This window comes from Fukomys damarensis, unplaced genomic scaffold (genome assembly GCF_012274545.1).
Source record: "Fukomys damarensis isolate Sample0158 unplaced genomic scaffold, DMR_v1.0_HiC HiC_scaffold_1, whole genome shotgun sequence".
Lineage (NCBI taxonomy): Eukaryota > Metazoa > Chordata > Mammalia > Rodentia > Bathyergidae > Fukomys > Fukomys damarensis.
This window is the reverse complement of record NW_022900913.1, coordinates 65,604,666-65,623,858: the sequence shown is the minus strand read 5'-3', so window position 1 is coordinate 65,623,858 and position 19,193 is coordinate 65,604,666. Positions and strand designations below refer to the sequence as shown.

The following is a 19,193-nucleotide window of genomic DNA, read 5'->3' as shown; positions in this document are numbered from 1 at the left end:
TTATCATTAATGGGTGTTGAATTTTGTCAAATGCTTTCTCTGCATCTAATGAGAGATTCATATGGTTTTTGTCCTTGATACTGTTAATATAGTGTATTACATTTATTTACTTACATATGTTGAAACATCCTTGCATCTCTTTAATAAATCTGATTTGGTCAGGATGAAAGATGTTCTTGATGATCCTCTGTATTTTGTTTGCTAGTATCTTATTGAGGATTTTTGCATCTATATTCATTAAAGAGATTGGCTGGTAGTTCTCTTTTAGTCACATCTTTCCCTGGTTTGGGAATCAAAGTGATACTTGCTTCCAAGAATGGATTTGGAAGTATTGCTTCCCTTTCAATTTCATTTAAATGTTTGAAGGGTAATGGCAGCAGTTCTTCCCTAAATGTCTTGTAAAATTCAGCAGTGAATGCATAAGTACCTGGGTTTTTCTTTCTTGGTACATTTTTAATTACATTTTCAATTTCACTGATTGTAATTGGGGTGTTTAAAATGTTTTTATCTATTTGTTCAGTTTTCATAAGTATCTAGAAATCAGTCCATTTCTTCTATGTTTTCCATTTAGTTAGAGTACAGGTTCTCAAAGTAGGTATTGACTATCCTCTGGATTTCTGTTGGATCTGTTGTGACTTCACCTTTTTCATTCCTAATTGCATGGATCTAAGCCTTTTCTTCCTCCCTTTTTTTTTTTATAAAGTTAGCTAAGGGTTTATCAATTTTATTTATTTAAAAAACCAACTGCAAAAAAAAAAGAATTTAAAAAAAATGGGGGATTTTAGCTCAGTGGTTTGGTGGCCTGCCTTGCATGCACAAGGACCCGAGTTCAATTCCTGGTACCCCCCCCAAAAAAAGAATAAAAAACCCAACTGTTTAATTCATTTATTTTTTGTATCATTTTCTAGTTTCCATTGTATTGATTTCTACTCTAATCTTTATAATTTCCTCTCTGGTTTGAGCTTTGGGTTTTTCTTGCTATTGTTTTTCAATGAGTCTAAGATTCATCATTGATTGTTTCTTTGAGCTTGCTCTGTTTTCCTAATGTGGGCATTCACTGCTATGAATTTTCCACATAGAATTGCTTTCATTGTGTCCCATAGTTTCCTGTATGTTGTATTGGCATTATTGTTTATTTATAAAAAATGTTTAATTTCTTTTTTAATTTCCTCTGTGACCCATTGATTGTTGAGGAAGTGTTGTTCATTTTCCATGTGTTGGTGAAGTTCCTATGGTTTCTTATGCTATTGATCTCCACCTTGATTGCAGTATGAACTGATAGTATACAGAGGATAACTTTGATTCCTTTCCATTTATTCAAACCTGTTCTATGAGCAAGTATGTGGTCTATCTTGGAGAATGAGCCTTGTGCAGCCAAAGAGAATATATATTCTGATTGTTTGGGTGGAATACTCTATAGACATCTATTAAGTCCATATGTTCAAAAGCTTGATTCAGTTCTAGTATTTCATTGTTGATTTTTTGCCTAGATGATCTGTCTATTTGTGATAGTGCAGTATTTAGATCCCCTGCTATGATTGTATTAGTGCTTATTTGGTTTTTTATGTTACTTAATATTTGTTTTATAAAGTTGTGGGCATTAATATTTGGTGCATATATATTTATGATTGTCATCTCTTCCTTTTGAATTGTTCCCTTTACAAGGATGTAGTGGCCTTTGTCTCTCTTAATCAGTTTTTGTTTGAAGTTTACTTTGTCTGTGAATAAGATTACTACCCCTGCTTTTTTCCTGTGCTCCTGTCACGTGGAGAATTGTTTTCCATCATTTTACTTTTAGTCTATGGGCTTCTTTTTGCACTAGGTGTGTTTCTTGTACACAATATATTTTTGGATGTTGCTTCTTTATCCATTCTGCCAGTCTATTTCTCTTGATTGGTGAATTGAGGCCATTGACATTGATGGTTATAACTGATATGTTCTTGCCAATTATTGTCATGTTATTGTCCCTTTGTTGACACTTTTAACTTATTCCCCCTCTCCTTTTATTTTCTTGCCTTTCCTATTTGATTTGCTCTGTTGGGCCTCATGGTGTTGTTGCCTTCATTGTCTTTTTCTAGGATATTGTTTAGAATTCCTTATAGTGCTGGTTTGGTGTTCATGAAGTTTCTCAGGTATTCTTTGTCATGGAAGTATCTTATTTCCCCATCCATTTTGAAAGAGTTTTGCAGGATACATCAGCCTAGGTTGGAGGTTGTTTTCTTTTAGGACTTGAAATACCTCACTCCAGGCTCGCTTTGACCTGGGGGTTTGTGTTGAAAAATCTGCTGTGATTCTGATGGGTTTTCCTTTGCATGTGATTTGTTTCTTTTCTCTTCCTGCTTGTAGTATTTTGTTTTTCTGTAGAGTTTCTTGGATCTTGATTATTGTATGTCTTGGTGTAGGTTTTTTTTGATCATGGGTAGTTGTAGTTCTATATGACTCACTTATCTATGTGTCATATTCTTCCCCTCTGTTTAGGAAATTTGCTGTGATTAATTTTGTGCACAGGTTTTTAAGACATTTGTATTTTCTCCTGCTACTTCATACATTCCTATCAGTCTTATGTTATTCTTCTTTGCATCTTATAGGAGTTGTTGGATTGATTTCTCATGATCCCTTACTGATTTTAAGAGACCTCTCTTTTCATGGTCACTGAGTACTATCCTATCTTCTATATATGAGATTCTATCCTCACATTCTTTTATTCTGCTGGAACACTTTCAGTAGAGTTTTTAACCTGCTGGTTATCTGTTTGAATCTGTTTTATGGCTTGTATTTCTTTCCTATGTTGGGCTTTCATGGCTTCTATCATGGTCCTGAGTTCTTCTATTATTTTTTCTCAGTTTGTGTTCTAGAGTCTCGAATCATGACTTTCATTCATTTTGCTCACCATCTCTATGGTTATCTGGGAAATTATTTCTGTTTTGAATTTTTCTACAGCCTGAGTGATCTGTTTTGTTACTTCCTATCCTGTGAGTCCAGGGTGTCTTGGTTGTTCACTATCAGACTTTTCATCCTCATTTGCCCTACTGCTTGCCATTGGTGAACTGGAAGTGTGTCTTTGTGTTTTGCTTGAGTGTTTTCTCATTTTTATTTTTGTTGTTGGGTTGTCCTTGGTTTAATTTCTGGGTTATTACTGAAATCTTCCTGATATAGTTGCACTCTACCTTTTGATTCTCCAATTACTCATAGACATTTTCATTTTATCAATATTAGAGAAAAAACTCATTAAATCAATCACAATCCTTTACCCCAACTGACACAATCAGCAACACAATAGGATCAAGCACAATTTTCAAATTGACCACTTTTGGTAGTCATTAATCTATCACTTTTAAACCATGTGAATTAAATTAAAATCAAGAAGCAACCCAAAATATGTTTGCAGTGAATAAACTTTTCAATATAGCATCTTTACCATTTAGGATGGGAGCTTAGACAGAGTTAGGATGAGATGCATAAATAAGAAAAAGAATTGGAGAAGGTTTCATGTGAAGCCAGAGGACATAGAATGACCATACAATCTTTAGGAAACTGTTAAATTCAAAAGGGAAAGACAGAGTGGAAGAATAAGGACAAGAATATAACCACTTAACAGTAATAGGGGCTCTCTTTCCTTTGAAACTATTTACTCTTGAGTGAGGTAAAATGATAAAAGAAAGAACATAAAGAAAAAAGAAAAAATGATAAAAGAAGAAATCTGAGTTAGGGTAGGAGCAGAAATAGAAATGGAGATTAGGGATAATATGGTGGAGCAACTGACTGAATTGGAGAAAGAGGACAGAAAGTAGAAAGAATTTGCAGAGTGGAATGAGGAGCAGAAAGAAAAAAATGAATTTGAAGGGATTCTTTCAGACTATATCTCTGCTGTCATAATATACAATGTGTGCAGCCATGTGCAGAACTAAGTCCTTTAATCTCAGCTAGCCAAAGGCAGACCCCTGAGATTCAGACTGATTTTGGGCTACAAGGCCCAAATTGAGTTCCCTGACCTCCTTCAGGGTTTAACTCCACACAGTTCTACTACAGGTTCCCTTTGCCCTTTCTTTAAAGAAGTTTAAAGTTGAGAGCTCTGTAAAATACCATTTATAACCACCTATGCCTCTGCAGAGTGGATCCAAGGACTGGCACAATCAGGAGGTCAAGAGAACGGGGGGGGTATTTCAGGGAAGCCTGTGTGGCTACCTTTCTTGCTGGAGTTGATGGCAGTGCAGGCAGGGGAGGGAGCGGCTACCCAGTCCCACTAACTGGGCCCAAGCAGACTGAAGGGAGAATGTGTTTCAGAGTGGCCATCCCAGATCCCACCTTCCTTGCTCTGGAGCTGATGGTGGTGCAGGAAGTTAGAGTTTGTTTTAATTACAATTTTTCAATTGCATTGTTCTCTATCTCTTCTTACCTATCTTTATTTCTTCTAGTCTACATCAGTATCTTTAAGAACACATTATGCATTACTGCTAAGTTTGATACTTAGTTAACTTATATCTCCCACCTTTCTTCCTCCAACTATTTTCCTTTTGTAGTTAATAAAATTATTTATGGACTTTGAAATTATGTAAGTACTGTATTGTAATCCTCATCACATTTTCACTCACAGGTTTTAGAACCTTTTGAGGACTCATGCTTTACTAAATTAATTGTATGACTGTTACAGAATGATAATATCCTAATTTCATTATCTCTTCTACTTTTATTAGCTGACTTTCTAGTAAAAAAATTGACCCATGTCCCCATCAGTACTGGTGGTAGGGCAATAGGAAGCATCTGGGTAAATTGGTATTCCAAGACTTGGTATCTAAAAGAAGTTAGGTCAGCACCACCCATGAGTGATTGTGGAGTATTTCCACCCTATACAGACTGGCTTAATCCAGGGCAATCTGTCTGATGCAGTCTACAGCAAGGTTTTTCAGTCCAGGAACATTACCCCAGGAGCTGGATACTCCCTATGCTCTTCTCCTCAGTAAATGTTGCAGTGGTTAAGATAAGCAGGGAAAGCCAACTGGTGCACAGCTTCACCAAGACTTCTCTGTACTGCAGCTTGCTTGCATCTTTGGTTTTCTTTGAGACTTTCTTTTCTTTACCCTCTTCCCACTCACTTGCCATGCTACTGAATTATTTAATTTTTTCTGAATGAATTATATAAACAGATGTGCACAGGCTGGAGTCTTTTTTGTCATAATTAGGCCATTTTGTGGTGCATAATATCTGCCATAAAAAAGTAACTTTGAAATAGTTCTCTTGATGCACTTGAATAAAAAATTTTCAAATCAAGTTATTTTTTTTCCATTGAGTATATTGGTACTTTTTAAGTATACAGTACAGATACATTTCTCATTGAGATGTTGTACCTTTACATGATAGATCTTGGTTCTCATTTTTCCCCTATACTACTACACTCCCATCACCACCTCCATCCTCCCCTATTTAAAAAGACTTTGTTTCAACTTCCTCCTTTTCTCATATTTTTAATTTTTCCTTATTTCCTTTCCCCTACCCTTCAACTTCCCCTACACTTTTAGCCATTTTCTTCTTATTTCACATTGTCAGTTATGCACTTTGGACCTTACTTACACTTTTAGTTTTTTCATACCAGAGAAAATATTCAGTATTTACACATGTAATTCCTATTTATCTCACTTAAGAGTATAGCCTCAATATGTAACCATTTTTCTATGAAGACTCTAGTGTCTCATTCTTTATGGCTGAGTAGTACTCAGTTTTACAGAGAAACCACATCTTCTTTATCCAATCTCTACCTGATGGGCAATTGGTCTGTTTCCAAGTCTTAGCTAATACAAAATGTGCCACTACAAACACAGGGTGCATATATTTTTGTGGTATAATTCCTTTATTTCTTTTGGAAGGATACCAGCAGAAGGATAGAGGGGTAAAATGGAATCTCTAGTACTAGTTCTATGAGTTATCTCCATATTGATTTCCATAGTGGTTGCACCAGTCTGCACTCCCACCAATGAGGGAGAAGGGTTTCTTTCTATCCACAACCCTGCCAACATTTTTTATGTTTTTTTTTTTTATAGCAGCCATTCTTTCTGGGGTGAGGTGTAATCTCAGTGTTATTTTCATCTGTATCTCTCCAGTGACCAATGATGCTGAACATTTTTTCATATTTTTATTTGCTGGTTTTACTTCTTTGTCTGAGAAATGTCTGTTCATTTCAGATGCCCATTTTTTAACAGGTCTTTATACTTGGGGGGACTGATTTTTTTAGTTCTTCATATTCTACATAATAGTCATTTGTCTGAGGAGCAGGTGGTAAGATTTTTTTTCCCACATAAAATAAGATCTGAGTTGCTGATTCTTTGTGCTACTTCCCATTCTACTGAGGATTTCTTCATAAAGTCATTTCCTATGCCAATGTCTTCAACCGTTCTGCCTAACTTTCCTTCCAGCAAGTTTAGCATTTCTTTTTTTAATATTTAGATCTTTAATCCACTTGGATTTTAGTTTAGTGCATGGTGAAAGATAAGGGTCCAGTTTTAATCTTTGGCAGGTTGAAATCCAGTTTTTCCAAGACAATTTATTAAAGAGGCTGTTTGTTTCTTCACTGAGGATGGTTGGCTTCTTTGTCAAAGATGAGGTAGCTGAATACATCTGGAGTTTTTTCTCTATCTTCCAATCTATTCCACTGATCCTTGGGTCTTTTTCTTTGGCAGTACCATTCTGTTTTTATCACAGAGGCTTTGTAGTATAGTTTCAACTTGGGAATTGTGATACCCACTGCCATGTCTCTGTCAATTTTGCTATTCTAAGTCTCTTGTGGTTCCAAATGAATTTTTGGATTATTTATTTCTACTTATTTGAAATATCGTGTTGGAATTTCAATTGGGATTGCATTGAATCTGTATAGCAGTTTTGGAAGTATGGCCATTTTCTTTATGTTGATTGTTCCTATCCAGGGGCAGGGGATATCTTTCCATTTTCTTATATTCTCTTTGATCTCTTTTTGCAGAGTGCTGTAGATTTCAGTGTAGAGGTCTTTTGCTTCTTTCATTAGATTGATTCCTAGATACTTCATTTTTTCAATGCTATTGTGAAAGGAATTGTTGCCCTAATTTCTCTCTCAGTGAGTCTGTTATTTGTGTACAAGAAGGCTATTTATTTTTTAGTTATTTATTTTGGCTATTTATTTTGAGGCTATATCTTTTGAATCCAGCTACTCTGATCAAAGTGTCAACTCAGTCTAGAAGTCTTTTGGCAAAGATTTTTGGGTTTTCTATGTAGAGTATCATATCTTTGGCAAATAATGACAGTTTAACTTCTTCCTTTCCTATCTTTATTGCTTTAATTTCTTTCTCTTGTCTAATTGCTGTGGCTAATGATTCCAGAACTAATCTAATGGGAGTGGTGATAGTGTACATCCTTGTCTTATTCCTGATTTTTAGCATGAAAGCTTTCAGGGTTTGGCCATTTAATATAATTTTTGCTGTTGGTTTTTCATAGATAGCCCTTATAAATTTGAGATAAAGACCATTTATTCCAATTTTCTGCAATTTTTTTATCATGAATGGGTGTTGAATTTTGTCAAATCCTTTTTCTGCATCTATGGAGATGATCATATGGTTTTTGTCCTTGACTCTGTTAATATAGTCTATATATTTATTGATTTACATATGTTGAACCATCCTTGCAACCCTGTGATAAATCCAACTTAGTTAAGGTGCATGATCTTCTTGATGACCCTCTTTATTCTATTTGCCAGTATCTTATTGAGAATTTTTGCATCTATGTTCATTAGGGAGATTGGCATTCCCTATATGGCAGCGCATTTCTCACTGGTTTTCCTCAATTTTATCACAGTAAGTTTCAAGTAAAATAAAGGTACTCATTTGAAGTACAGAGTGTAACTCCTTTGTCTTTGTAGGATCCATCACTGCGAAAATGTGTCAGATGCCCTTCTGCTTCTACCTTTGGTGCTTATAGCATATACTCAGCAAGCACTGACCTTGACTTCAGGTTACTCTTCTTATCTGTCTAGGATTTCAATGGAGCCAATTTTTGCCCACAAACCCACTAACTTTCTTACAGATGCAGGATCTCAGAAACTAAAAGAGCAGTTTTCCATGAATGTAACTTTTTTGGCTTCTCTGTCTCCCATAGCAGGCCGAAGCCCCAATACTTCTGTGTGCATGTGTGTTAGAGGATGTGGGGGAAGATGAAGCACTCAGAAGTAACATACTGGATTTCTCAAGGTCCACTATGTAGATTGGAAGAGGGATCTACCAACATCATCAGTTATTCCCCTTGTGGCTTTCATTGTTAGCCTGCTAGACTCAAATTCTGGACCAGCATTTCTGTAGGCTTCAACCTGGAAGTTTGCTTACTCTTCCCTATAAGTTTTCTAACTCCCTTTGCCTCATTTGGCTTTTATCTTTCTCCCACTGTGCTCTTGGTCTCAACAGTGGAGGAAGAATTGACTTTTATGAATGGCAACACCTTGAACAACTTAATCCAGCAATGCTTTGTTTTTTGGTTTTTTTTTCTTTTATCTCTCCTCTCCCTTCTCTTTCTCTCTCCTCCTGTTATCTTACATTTTTTCTTCTTCTTTCATTTTTTTGGAGACAGATCTTATCATTTTGCTGAGTTTGGGCCTTGAAATCTGGATTTTTTCCACCTCAGCCTTTGAATAACTGGGATTACAGAAAAACGTCCCTGTACATGACAGGGCAATGTTTTCTACAGCCCACTTAATGGGATATACAGGTATCCACGTTTTACCACTGCACATGATTGTGCCTAAAGTCTCTGTGTTCCAAGTGTAGGGATGGAAACCTAGGTGAAGGAACACCTACAGGAGGGAGGCATGGAATGACTGGCTCTGGCCTCTCTCCTCATGCTCACTGCCCAAATCTGTCCTTTCCAGATGCCAGCCTATCCCCAGTGTGAGTTAGAAAACCACACCTTACAATTTCAGTCTTCATAAAATGTTTAAATACCCATAGTGTGCCCTTTCTTTTAATGAAGACTTTGGCCAATGCTTGTACATCTCTACCCCAACAGAGGAGCATGGGTTTGGCATCTAGAATCCTGAAGATGCAAAGGAATAAAGAGCTCACATGCCCTTGGTAATACCTGAAATTTGGGGTCTAAGATGTGACATATTCCTTGTTATCACGCTGCATAAAATATCAGGAAATACCTGTATATGGTCTATTTGGGAAAAATAACACCTCTGGCTCAACTTCAAATCACTAAAATATCAAACACCTTAAATTTCACTCAGATCCAGCTGAGGCAGAATTCTTCTGCATCTTTGCTTGACTTATTTGCTGATAGTGTGATCCTTTCTAACACGTTGCACAATCCAGAGGGACCACTTTGTATGGGGAAGAGAAAGGCACCTCTTGCTCAGAGCAATTTACAGTGTAGTGGGGGACACAATGAATAACCCAAAATGACAAATAGAGAGGTTAGTGCTAGGTTGATGGGAACTGGAAAGAAGTGTATAAAATTAAGTGTGGGGAGATGAGGACAATTTTGGGAAATGGCTTCTTTTGTTATGTACTAGAAAGGAGATGGAAATTAATTAAAAAGTCAGCTGGGCAACAGTGACTTCATGAGACCCTGTCTCAAAAAAACAAACAAACAAACAAACAAAAAAAGGAGGCTGAGCATAAAGCTCACTGTCAAGGACTTGAGTTTTATCCCCAAGGTCACACACACACACACACATACACACACACTCATCACACCTACACGCACACATCTTTAAAATGACTCTATAAGGAAGAGAGTTTAAATTAATTTCCAAAATGTACTACGCAAAACTCAGAGACATCACATAGCTTCTAATTTTACCTTCCTTAACCACAAAATGTGAAATATTTCCTGCCTTGTAAAGCAGCTAGATGATATGCAGGTGATTTGGGAAATGTAAAATACAATAGTATTAAGTCAGATAAGCTGAGTTTGAATCTTGCTTTTAACACTCAACTATGTGATCCTGGCAGGGCACTTAATCTTCCCATAAAATTGATCTAATAATAGTATCAAATGTGTTCAGTTGTTGTGAGAAATGTTATTATACATACGCTATTTAAAACACTGCTTGTTACATAGCAAGTGAAATATAGTAGTTCGCCATTTATTTAAAATATGAATTATTCATAGAATCTCTAAAATAGGTTTTATTAATATATGATCACATCAAAATTGGTATGATGGTGCCCTAAACCTGAGATCCTGGTAATGATTTAATTGGCTGGTCTAGGAAGATTTGTTAGGAAAGTAAGGAGTTGATTGATACCACTTTCTTTTTTATGATTATCCACTCCATTTGACTCTTTGGGAAGCAGAATAATTATGATTGTTAAGAGGTGGCAGGGAGCTAAGTATTGCTCTTTGATATACTTCTCTGTTATGGAAAATTCATATGTTCTTGAAATGGCACTAGTGTGGCATCCTGGGGCCTTAGGAATGGAGGCTATGTGGTGAGGAGTCTGTGCTGGTAGTGGATTTATCCTTTTGCTTTCTTGGGAGAGGCTTGTTAACATATCTACATGCTTTTCATGGAAAGGTCAAGCGCAGATGGACAGAATTGACAGAAGAGAGGCCCAAAGCAGAAATGTCTGTCACATCCCTCAGTAGTTACCTGCGGGTATCTAGAGCAGTACTGATGCATTTCTTGGGACATTTCAGATCTGAATGATAGCCTCAGCTCAGTAAGAGCCTTTGTAGGTCAGAGAGCAGAGAAGTTAAGAACTTATAACTTGCTTTTATTCATTTGGTGGACATTTGTTTTCCCCATACCATTATCTCTCTCAGTGATTACTATCAAACTGAGGACAGAATGTAAAAATTGGGTGACTGAAAGACACATCCTTTGGTGGCCAATTTGATGGGATCAGCCTACTATCTCCATCTTCCAGAGTTCTTTCCACTAGACAATATATTACATGAGGCAGAATCATTCCTGGTACATCCATCATAGTGATATTGAGAGGCCCTGGGAAATAAGAGGAAACTCTTGGCTCACAGATATCTGCCCAGAAACTGTCTCACAGAACCAATCCAGTGAAGCAGCTTGCTCTAATGTTAAGATCATTTTCACTTAGCAGCTGAGTACAGACCTGCCAGGTGTGACCTTTAGTCTTGCTTTACACAATAACTGCTACTGCTCCCCTAGAAGAGCCTGCCAGCTCCAAAAAGTACCTAGAGTGTCAAGGAACTTTGTACAAAATAACTTGTGGAGATTTCTCTGTCCTTGTAGAACCTTGAACCTTTGCTTTGTTCTCCAAATATACCAGAGGCCACCTCAGTTTGTATGTATCTCACATTATAATCTTATAATTCCCTAATAAGAGTCCCTGTATTAAACAGCTCCATTTGTTTTTGTTTGATTTTGACATTGTCATTCCCTTCAGGGCAGTAGGATAGAACTTTTGCTTAAGAAGTGTCCCTCTTGAATGATATTATCCAGTCTAGTGCCATGGGACAGAGGGGTAATGTAGTTGCTATTCTGTACTGGCAGGCTTCCAGTACACCATGTCATTCAGTATATTTGCTTTCTGTAGTTCTTGCCATTTTACAGATTTTGGGCCAGAGAGATGAAACTCTCAGTCAGCATGCGCAGTACTTGGGAGATTGGGGCACAAAAGTAGATAACAAAATATAAGTATGATGTATTATAAAGTATAAGACTAGGGGCAGAGGGCTCACAGGAAGCCAGAAAGTATCAGTTCAGGCAAATCACAGAAATATGAGATTCTGCATCCCAATGGACTTTTTGTATGGCTTAGACAAGTGGGTCACAAAGTACAAGATCAGCAACCTTAGAATTTGTTAAGATGCATATTTGGGCGCTATACCCTAATCCTACCAAATTACATACTCTGGGAATATGGTTTAGTAATCTGTATTTGACAAGCCTGCAAGTGACTAAAACTTGAGATCAAATGGCTTAGAAAAATTAGTTTACTCAACGTATGTTCTAAGAATCTTGTTAAAAATGCAAATTCAGTCTCAAAACTACTTAGTAATATTCCCCAGGTGGTTAGGTGTCTCCTCCCATGTACCTAATATTTGAAAAACTCTAGGTTAGGATATTCATGTATAATTTTAATTTAGAATATAGGTACTACTTCCAAGTGTTAAGTGTTTTAGCAAACAAGATGAAGAACTAGAATATGTTCCCATTTGAAGAGGACCTGGCCCTGAACAATACTGATCTGTGCTTTAGTTGGTGGTTGAACCTCCTGAGTGTAAAATTTTACCTATGAAGACCTGTGGTCCTTTCATCCCTAATATGTCACCTAGGCCCAGGCTTGGCAAACTAGAATGGCTGGAAGACATTTGAGCAATATTATTTTTCAGACCCAAGCAGGAAGCCTTGTTCTTGCTGCTTTGCTCGACTATAGCCCCATGGTACCAGGTGAGCTTTCTCAGCATGATTGTCCACAATATGTAGGAGCTCAACAAATATTTTAGAAGTAGCAAGTCAAAGAAATACTTCCTTTTCCATTCTTGGGGCCATTTTTGACATATTTTAATCAGTGAAAGCAGCTTCTGTTGTCCTGGGGAAAGGGAGAAAAGATCTCATTTATCGAGCTTTTATGCTCTTTCTTTAATATGGCTTACAAACTTACTTCACTCAGCCATTTATATAAACTGGGCATTATATATTAACCAAAATAATTTACATAAATTTAAAAGCTGAGATCTCTTAACTTTGGACATGACCTGAAGATCTCCTTATCATTACATTACTCAAGAAAGTAACATCCATTCTAAGAGATGGGGTTGAGTGTGAATCAAATTTAAACTTTTCATTAAAATGTCTTATTTTTCTCTGGAGGAACATCTAAAATAACAAACATTAACTCTAACCCTTTTGAGTTGTACTTAATAGGCTTCAGACTGGCACATTTTGACAAAAAGTAGGCTTTTAAAAGACACTGTTATGTCCATATTAACTGAGTACCCTTATGTGCTGGGGGCAAGAGGTGGAGAAGTTGCTACAGACCAGAAAGAAAGCAGTGAGTTCTAATTTATTCTTCAGGCTCTATTCCAATTTTTTAAATTTATTAGAAGACTGATCCTGATCAAGGTCAAATCTAACTCCCTTGATCTCTCAGAATTTTTTAAAGCAAATTGCCTGAGACATTATGGGCCTTAGAAAAAGCCCTCTTCTTTTCCACATTTTCCCATTTGGTCTAAAATGGGCCCCAGAGCAGAAATGTAGAAACCTTTAGTTTGACATCATTCCTTCCTGACCAATATTTGAAGAGAGAGATTTGGGAAGACAGTAATATAGTCTTCTGTGGTTCATAGTGTTACCTACACATTTAGTCATTCTTCTTTTCATGCACTTTTTTATTTCTATGAAGTATGCAGTAGCACACTCCAGGATATAGTAGTAAGCAGAAAGAGACTCCAAGGAGCTATAGGAAAGAGGGTTGGTAAACATTTAGCAAATAATCACACAATGTGTATAAGTATAAACTGGAATAAATACAAGTTGCATATCTTTCATCTGAAATGCTTGAAACCAGAAGTTATTTTGATTTTGAATATTTCCAGATTTTTCAATATTTTCATATATGTAATTAGGTATCTTGGAAATGATAAATGAAAGAATTCTTCCTCAAAAGGTTATAAACCATGTGATCTCATTTATATGACATTCTGGAATAGGCATGAATTATGTATTCTGGCATACATTTCTGAGAAGTAAAATAAGGAGCACCTGGTGGAACTGTACAAATAAAAGGAAGAGAGTTATAAGAAAAAAACAAAAGCAAATAAATATAGAGCTAAATAATGATAAATTATAATTTTTAAACTTTGTTAAGCACTTTACATGACTTGTGGCATTTAATGCTTATGGAGGAATTTCAAAACTATGCTTAAATTATAATAGCTTATTTAATGTTTTCAGACCATTTTGATCACAGGTAACTGAAACCACAGAAATCAAAACCATAAATACGGTATGGGAGACTACCTTATGCATCACTGAAGGATATTTTTTTTCTTTTTTAGCAGATTATGTAATACCAATATTAATAAACATCAGATGATTAAGTCATCTTAATAAATGATTGTCGATATAATATTTTAAACATGTAGGAAGCAATTTCAGAAAAGCTGGGTAACTTCTTTAAAGCCAAAGAGTTTTTTGTTTTTGTTTTTGTTTTTCAGAACACAATGCACTTTAATGACATATAGCATTTGAAATCCTTCAGACAAATGTCTGAAAACAGTCTCAGTGAAAGTCTGCATCTTTAAGCACAGAAAAATCTTTTTTGTTTTTTATGCTTACATCTCTGGAAAAAAAAATACACTTATTGCTAAACCCTGATGTATATTCTTAGCCTCTTCTGTTGCAGCCAGTGTTTATGTGGCAAGACGTGATCCGAGAACTTCAGGTTCTCCTGCGAGGGCATCTACGTTCGTGGCGGTCATTCTACTTCTGTCTCCTTTGGCCCTGCATCTGCCGGTGTGAGGACCAGGGCTTGCAGGATGTCAGACAGAGAAATGATGCCCACAATACTGTCGGCCTCGTTCACCACCACCAGCCGATGCAACTTGGCTGTTGCTGTCCTGTCCACAATGCTCTCCAGTGTTTTCAGCTTACTGCACTTCACAACGCCATCGAAATAGTGCAGTCTGTCCTGCAGAACCTGTCACAGTGATGTCCAGGTTATTGAAGATTTTCTCAGCAGCAAGATTAATTACTACAACTTTTCCCAATTTGTCCACCGTGAACAGAGCCCATGTCTGTCACTCCACGAATATGTTCAGGGCTTTGATGATGGGTGCAACCAGGTGGATGAAGGCAATCTTGTGATCGGTTCCTATCCCTTCCTCCTGGAGGTTCTGCTTCATGAAGGTGGGCTTTGGCATGTTGGACGTTAGATACTGGAGGAACTTGAGGATTCTTTTGTGAGTAAGTATATAAAATACATTCCCACTGATAGGGCCAATTACTAGCAAACTATGGATTTAAGTTTTGATCAATGCATGTACAGCATAGAAGAGGCTTACATCTGGAGCTATATTAACTAAAGGCTTAAATGTTTCTTGTAAATAAAGCTCCCTCCACATTTCAATTTTATGTTCCTCTAATTCACAATTCTGTACCATAGGTGATGTATAGTATGTATGTAGTATATTTATGAAATCTGTGATTCTTAGCATTCTTACAAAACTCTGCCTCTTACTCTCCCACAGTGGTGCTGCTCAGACATGACTGGCTACCAAAGCAGAAAGGCTTTATTCACTTGTAACATAGTGCCAAAGACTACAAGCTTTGAACTAGTTGTAACGATGTCATAACACTTGTGCAGGGCAGTGATGTGTATCTGGGGTTTTTGTTTCCCAAGTCCTTTCACATCACCCCATTACTTCATTGGAAGAATAAGAAAATTGAAATGAAAGCACCTAAAAGAAATATAATATTATGTAGAGAACAATGCATGGTGAAACTTGTTCACCAAAGATGTCATTAGTGGAAATCTCACAATTTCAAAAATGATTCTATATAAATTAACTTCATAGCCACATCTTTGACTACATATCATATTTAATTAGGCTCTCCATCCAAATAATACTCCACACAATATTTCCTATTATCATGCTTCTCAATGAAGCATTTTAAAGAATAAAAGAATAGATCAGGATCCCAGGAAGGCTTGGGACAGAGTCCCAAGAAGGAACATCTGTGACTTTCCAAAGGAAACAGAAATATTAAAAAGAATAGGAGTAAGACATCCTTAAATCTTGTGTCAAAAGATTATAACACTAGATAATGTGAAATAGGAAGAAAAGGGACAAAAGGGAAGGGGGAATGGAGGGGGAGGAAAGACGGGAATAGAATTAATATGAGAATATGAAAAATAATGGAAACAAAGTCTTTGTAGATAGGGAGGGAGTGAAGGGTTGAAGGGAGGGCATGGTAATGGGGAAAAAATAAGAACCAGGATGGATTATATAAAGGTGCAAATTTCCAACAATGAATGTCATTATACTGTATACTTTAAATGTATCAATAATATTAATTTTAAAAAATAGCAAAAATCTTAAGAATATGAAGTATACATAGTATAGGTTTTCAATGGAGCTGTGGAATTGTCAGAATCTTATGAAGATGGAGGCTGTGGATTTAGCTCAGTGTTTCTGCTGCCTGCTTTGCAAGTACAAGGTCCCAAGTTTGATCTCCTCTACCAAAAAAAAAAAAAAAAAAATCTTATGAAGATGTCAACTTTTTATTCAGGAAAATGTAAAAAACTAAAGTTGTCTAGACCATATTGACAATGGTCAAACAGCCTTTATTCATCAGATATGTATAAGGAAAATCTGTAAACCAAGATTAAAAAAAGAAAGTGATTACCTAAGTTTCTGCAACTACTGGGTATCTTAACTAGAAGTCTGAAGACCCTTATTACTATCATGTTCCTTATTCCAGATTAAGTGAATTTACAGTGAAGTCCATGGTTGTTCCACTTGTATAAATTCACTTAATCTAAAATTAGGAGCATACGTTTTTCAATATCATTTTTTCCAAAATAAAGCATGATTTGTTTTATAAAAGTCCAGTTATTGTTCATACTTTTTTTCATTGAGTTTATTGGTACTTTTTAGGTATAGAGTACAGTTACATTCATCATTGGGATCTTGTACCTTTATATGACAGATGTTGGTTCCATTTTTCCTTTTCTCATATTTTTTCTTTTCCCTTATTTCCTTTCCCCTACCTTCCCACGTCCCCTATACCTTTAGCCCTTTTCTTCCTATTTCACATTATAAGTTATACAATTTTTGTTCAAACATCTTAACGGCATCTATTATTTGAAAATAATTACCTTAACAGTATCATATTACTCCTGGCTTCATACTCATTACATTTAGAATGAGACACCTTAGTGTAACCTTTGGAGCAGAGTCTCTGTTTTCTGATTAAAGTGAAGGCTACTTTAGCTGGGATGACTGAACCTTGTAAGAATGAAAAAGCAGATTATATTCTAAATTTCCCTGATTGCTGCAGATGTGATCCATACTGGGGTCCAAGACTGCCCATCTGAACCTTAGCCATCAATGCTGTGTGGAGTTATGGAAAGTGTGGGCTTCTGACTCAGCCTCCCAAACTACTCAAATGTAATTGTGATGCTCACTAGCTCTATAATATTAAAAATTTGCTTTGGTTTCTCCTCTTTTAAGATGGTAAGACAAGTGCCCTTTTTAATAAAAAAATAGGATTACTGTGAAGATGAAATGAAATTACATACTTGATATTTAATATAGAAAATGAACATAAAAGTGGAAAATATAGATGAAAATGGACTTGACATGATATGACAAGTGAACAAAATAACCTTAGACTCTGACCTATCACCTTTTCTGCAACCACTATAAGCTTTTGCAGTTCGCTGGCTTCCTCTGTGTCTCTACCAAGTGCAGGACCCAAGACGGTGGTATATTCCTTGGCTTTAGCAAACTAGAAATAAACAGTCTCTGCTTGTTCTCCTTTGGGTGATCCTTGATTTTTTTTTCCAAGTAGGAACTGAATAAAAAATAGTTTCTTTCCCTCTCCCACCATATAGTCAGCACTATAATCTATATTGATCTTCTTTTTAACTTTTATGATTGTGTGACAATTACTTCTGAAGATTAAATGAAGTCCCTTATTTTATCTTAAAATTACACTGCCTATATACTTCCCATTTTCCAGACCAGACATTTCCTAAGTCACTGTTTGCTAGAGTCTCTTGCAATCCTTGGTATTCGTGATTAAGAGGACTGCAGAAGTGAGGGATATTCTTTCCTGAGTAGAGACCAAGTTGCATTACATTTTGTAATAAAGGGTCACCTATATTTCTTTTTCTGATTAAAAGTCACCACTGGTCAGTATAAAAAGAATGAAGCCTCTAGATACAGAACTAAATTTACTATATCCCTCAAAAATATGAAAAAAATAACCTTCCATTAAATAGCAATAAAAAGTATAAGTTAGGACTGGTATGAATCTTCTGTTCCTGGCCCTCTATTTCTTTCTAACAGCAAAAATAATCAATTGGGGAAAGCTGTCAGGTGGAACTGAGCTTCTTGGCTTCAATTTGCTCACTGTGTCCTGGATGTTATTTACCAAGGGGTTTTACAGGTATTACAAACATTGGCAAGATTTCTTTGGCATCCACTGGGAAAAAAAGTTGCATATTTATTGTGCTTTCCAGAGCTAAACAGAAGCTGGGCAGAGGAAAAGCTGTTCACAGGGGTCCAAATGATATGCAAGGTGGTTTGCTGTAATCTAGCAACTAAGACAATGAGATGGGCACTGTATGCTGGCTTGAACATGCTAACAGCCTGGGTGTCCACTGAAGGTTGTGAGAGGATGATGGCACTAGGCACTCAGATGGAGACAGTCCCAAATCAGGGATTACTGCTTTGCACTTCTTTATGTTTTTGAGGGGGAGGCTCTGTGGCTACCCAGGCTGCTTGACCTCAAAGCTCCCTATAATTTTGAAAGCACATGACTCATTTGTCCTGTTAATCTGCATCAAGGTTTTCTAAATCAATTGTGTGACCTATTTAGGATGAAAATTAGACAGGAAGAACCTTTCATTTCTGACCAGGCAGTAAATTCTGAAGGATGGTTTCTTTGTTTGGCTGACAATAGGAAAAGCTTTTGAAGTAAAGCAGATAATGAGAATGGGCAAATTTGGTTTAGGATAGGGACGTGATCTACAAACTAGGCCCCCTTTCTTCCCCAGTGTACTCCATAAGTGCATATCAGAACTGACCTCAAACATTGTCTTTCCTAGTAAGGTCTGCACCAACTCTCCATGGGGCATACTGGCCTTTTTCATGACGGATGGGTCAGACACAAGTCAGTTTAACTGTATATGAAACTCCAGGTTTTCTCATGCAGTGTGTGTCATGGAGTATGACATAAGAGAGGAAAGCAGCTTCTCTAATATTTTTACATTAGTTTTGATGAGAATGACCAGTGTGGGCAGTAGACTTGAATGATTGCTTTTAAATCTGATCGTTCTAATTCATTCCTTGATTCAATCATTTATTCAAAGGCCATGTGTACTGCCTGCATGTTCACTTTATGTTAGTCCCCACACCAGAGGAGTGCTTAGAGGGACAGAAATAATTTCAGTTTTTGGTGGTAGTGCAGATCCATGACCCAGAACTACTCTGTGCACTGAAGGTTCCAACAGAGAAGAATGAAGGTT

At 36.6% G+C, this 19,193-nt stretch overlaps 1 pseudogene; it reads right to left on the bottom strand.

Moving 5' to 3' along the window:
• Positions 1–14,414: 14,414 nt before the first annotated feature.
• Positions 14,415–18,818, bottom strand: LOC104861269 (annotated as a pseudogene).
• Between the last annotated feature and the right edge of the window lie 375 nt (positions 18,819–19,193).